Genomic DNA, 4999 nt, shown 5'->3' with positions numbered 1-4999 from the left:
CTAAAATAAGCTGTACTTTCTATATGTTTTGTTTTCTTTTATATGATATTTATTCGTTATACTATTCAATATACAATGTGTTTGTTTGCTTTGTGATATTACAAAAAATCAAAATAGGAAAAGACAAAACATGAAAATAAGAATACTGAGATTTACTGTAATTCATCATGTTTTTGTTCAAAAGATAAAGAAGAGTTTGAAACTTAAACCAATAATATTTTTCGTAATGTGTATCATATTTATGCTTGTCAAGGGGAATAAGAATGTACAGGAAACAAACAATATGCAATGGAAATGAAAAAGTCCGAATGAATACATTAGATTCATCATAATATCATCCTTACTTTAATGTATGTTATGAATCTAAAATAAGTTATGATGCATCGATTAGTTAATGATACTTTTGGCAAAGAATTCAAAAAAGAAACTAAAACTTTTCGATTTGGTATGGCCATCTATAATATAAACTAGGTTCTTTTATGTATATGTGACACAATTGTATACTATACCATGTTTAAGGAAACTTGTTATCTTACATTATACAACATGAATATAATCAACTTAAAATGTATTTTCTTATTGTGTATGTATATGTACACCGAATAGTAAAGTGTTAATGTGTATACCTAGTAAGCGTCTGTGCATTTTATTTGCCTCAAACAATTCATTTTAAGATACTTTCAAATAAATATTTTTTTGATTTTAATTCCTTTTTGAACACAGGAACAGGAAAAAGTAATATAACCTTTATCAGTAGTAATAAAATAATAAAAAGCGTTCCCACCTATCATTGATATGACCGCAACGACATAAAATTAAAAAGAAGGGTTTAATTTTTTTTAAACGCACTCTTTTGTCTTGCATTGGGAAGTCAGTGATCTGTTTAATTCTTTCAAAATATCATTTATTAAATGGTTTGCTTTCTAATTTTTGTATCTAATTTTACCCGTTATAAACATGCATAAAAAACTTGTACACTTCTGGTTTTTTTTTTAATATTTTTCTGACATTAAGACAAATGTATAACACTCGGTAAACATATTGTGTATTGTAAAAACACAATGATATGATATATGTACATCATGAAAGCCGAACAGTTTCTATCGACTTAAAGGGTCATTTAAACATTGCCATCAACTTGAATACGTGCATTGCATAAGCCTCACGCATATGCACTTGGTAAATATTGATGGTTGTTTTGACATTCAATTCATCTGATGGATAGATATTTAAGAACCTTTTAAATTATATCTTGAGTTCTGATATTTGATACATGTTGTTCTGTCGAATGGGAAGTTGCATGAACCTAGTATGTGTGTGTTTAAGTCTTTGTTCTCGAAAAACAATTTCAATATCAATACAATTTCACGAGAGAAGCGATATTGTAACAAGAATTGCGGCTTGTGATCCGTCTCGTTATTTTATAACTCCGCAGAAAAAAAGTTTAAAAAGAACTTATAATGAACTTCTTCTGTAAAATTGCGTCAAGATCTCGATCGGAATTGTTGAAATCATGGCACGTACATTGCGTGTGTATGTGTCATAGATTTTGCTGATGCCATAAGGAACTGATATTTGTCTCATTCGTAATCATACAACATCTCCTTAATTATGTATTTTTGAAAAAAAAAAAAAATCAAATTGTTTGAAGTATGTTAAAAGTTGAAGATGATCCAGCATTTATGATAATGACAAATAACCGAAAAAGTTCCAAGGAATGGGCCTCTGAATATGTGTCTACAAGCTTCATTTCATTCCATAATTACACTCTTAAGATATAAATTTGATTAGCTCGCCATTTTTGTATTAACTTTATTTTTAGATGATTCCATTACAGATGAAGCGTATAGAACAGATAATATCAGCACATTAAAGACAAAGTTTAAAATACAATTACACTAACACCTCAAAAGTTTTTATCATTTTCAGTGATTTTGTATTTGATCTCTATTTTGTTTTGTGAAATTAGTGTTCTTGATAATGTGTATTGATAACAATAATTCTTATTTTTCAACGCATTGTTGTTTAGTTATCGCTGTTAATCTTGTTTGTCTTAAAAATCTTTTTAAAGAGCAAACAATCTTAATTCATCAAGAGATTGAGATTTATAAGGTCTGTAGTATCCAGGCTTCATGTTTTGTTATACCTTCGAACAATATGTGGTTAAAGCGATTATTCTTTTGGACACCTTCACCACAAAGGTAGCGATTTTGATTGCATAGTTACTTTATTATTGATGGACATATTATGCATGACATACATTAGTAAACACTGTTTAATCTGAGACGGTAAAGTTAATCAGCAGCCATGTCGTTGTCAGTTTATTTTCGATCGATGTGTTTGACTGTCCCTCTGGTATCTTTCGCCCTTCTTTTGAAAACATGTATCATGTTTGGCGACGGATTACGTAAGGCAGGATTTTGCATCTTGGGACAATAACACATGTTTGTATACATGTAATGTCATAACATAACCGAAAGATTTCCTTATGCGCACGTGCAATTTAATTTTATAGTTTTTGTTATAAGTTATATTACATTTATTTTTTTCATATGTGAAACATTGTCATTAATAACAGGACACAATATTTGTATAACTGAGTACAAATAGCGCGAAGGTTTCATTATGAGCAGATATGAGCAAATTTTATCACAAAAGCTTGTTGTATTGTCCGAATAATTGTTGTGTATATAATACCCTTGCCATAAATAAAAAATAAACATGATTTTCAAATATTTTGTTGTGTTTTTGCCTTGCTTAATTTATCACTAGATCTAATAATTCTACAGATGTGCAGATTGATAAAAGTACATGTATGTCATCGAATTCATAATGCTGGTATAACCGAAGACAGTCACCAATGTTGAAGTCGTAATAGTAACACAATAAATACACAATAGCTAAATGAATTAGCACTTTGTAAATTTCCACAAAGCTTATCTAGAATTACTTCAATCAAAAAGGCAAACGATTGAAATTTTCGGATGGATGTAATTTCTTACTAAATTATGAAAGCAATTTATTTGTCAAATATGGAGGTAGTTTGAAAATATTCAATTAATATGTCATTATAGTGCGATATGCTGCTTTCGCTTTGTAAACAACAGCGCAGACTCGGAGATAAACAAATGAACGGTCATATTACACTCCCACATGTATTGTTACCTATTTCCAAACACTGTCTATAACGGACAGTATTAAGGGCAAACTATAAAAGTCAGTTGAAAAGCACGTCAGATCAATACAAAGACAAAAAACACAGGGCACACACTACATATCTGTCAGTACTCGCATTTACTGAAAACTATTTTAAAGGTAAAGACCAAATCATTGTGATTTATTAAAGACTCTAATTTCTATCAATACACATCCAACATTCAATCGATTTAGCATGAAATACTTTATGAACAACCAGCGACAAATTAACCATGCAAGTACATCAATAATATTTATTCAGGTTTCAATCTATTGATAACAAAATCAATATATATACCTATAGAAACAATATTCAAAGATACTATTTCAGTAATAAAATGATAACTAGTTAAAATAAGAAAAACAGGGTCGTATCTGTTCATATAAGAATGTGACATCCTACACAGCCAGAAAACACTTTCGAACCAAATTATTTGTTTTATGGGATAATTTAGTAAATAACTTAATAATAACAAATAAGTGGTAACGAAATCTGTGACATACTTCTCTGTTATCCATTCATTTGATGGGTTTGATCTTTTTATGTTGGCCAGTGATTAAGGACTTTCTGTTTTGAATTTTCCTCGGAGTTCAATAGTTTTGTGATTTCGCTTTTTACCAGTAATACATAGATTACTATACAATACAACAGTTTTCACATTTGTTTGATATGATTAAATACGGACAACTAGTTTATACAGAAATCATTTGACTCTAGTGAAAATATTATTCAAGACGTCATATGGCAAAATATCTGCTTTTACTCATGCCTACTAACATTGATTTGATAAACTCAAAATATGAAAATTTGTGTCAGAGTTTGTCTTTACCTATTGTATTTTTCTTTTAATTAGCTCTTTGATGTATGTGTTCGATTTTCAAATAGTCTTATATTTTGGCTTCGATGATCCCTATCCCTGTTTCAGTCAAATAATCCTGTAAATCTCATAGGACAGTTTTTCCTAAAGGAATTCAAGAAATAAACAGGTCAAAATGAAACTGCAACAGACAAATAAAATGTTATGCTATATTAACAACCATTTCTTAGAAAGAACTACTTTCTTGTGAACTTTTGGTTTTGTACTAATCATGTTTAAAAATCAACGAAAACTAGACTGGCATTCCCATCGTTAACTTATTTCTGGCATGTTAATTACTGAAATCTTTTGTAATTTGAAAGTATTATACTTATTTGGGATTTTTGAATTTATTTTTTTTCTCCAAAAACTGCCTTAACGTGCATTATATTTTTGCTAACTTACTGAAATACTATGTTTTATAAATGAGCCGTGCTTCTGTTTTGAATCAACGCGAAACCCAGCAATAACGTCGTAATAGAATTACATCAATCGAAAACATATCTCTATAAATGACAGGTTCATATCTGATTTTGATTAGCAAAAATCCAATGTTCGTTCTAAATAGGCGGATCCATCAGTTAGAATTTAAACATTTAAAGCACCGTATGACACCCTACTAAATAAAAGTAGTCTACGCATTATTTTGTAAAATATATATTTTTATTGATAAATTACAATCGAGTGACAAATCTTGGAATTGGTTCATTATAGTTTGATCAGATAAAGACGGAAGATGGATCTCAAGCAATTTCACGAGTTAAAAGTCGTCAAATGAGAAAACAACGAAGAGCACATTGTACTCAGTCACATTTACCTTATACTTTTAGATATATTACAAAACACATTCAACATTAAATTCATTTAAACCTTTTGAAAAATAAACATTGTAAAATGGCCCGTTCAATATGGCAATCTGGTTTGAAAATAAAATATGTTTGATTAAA

Source organism: Mytilus trossulus, chromosome 2, assembly GCF_036588685.1.
Source record: "Mytilus trossulus isolate FHL-02 chromosome 2, PNRI_Mtr1.1.1.hap1, whole genome shotgun sequence".
Classification (NCBI taxonomy): Eukaryota; Metazoa; Mollusca; class Bivalvia; order Mytilida; family Mytilidae; genus Mytilus; species Mytilus trossulus.
This window is presented reverse-complemented; position numbering follows the sequence as displayed.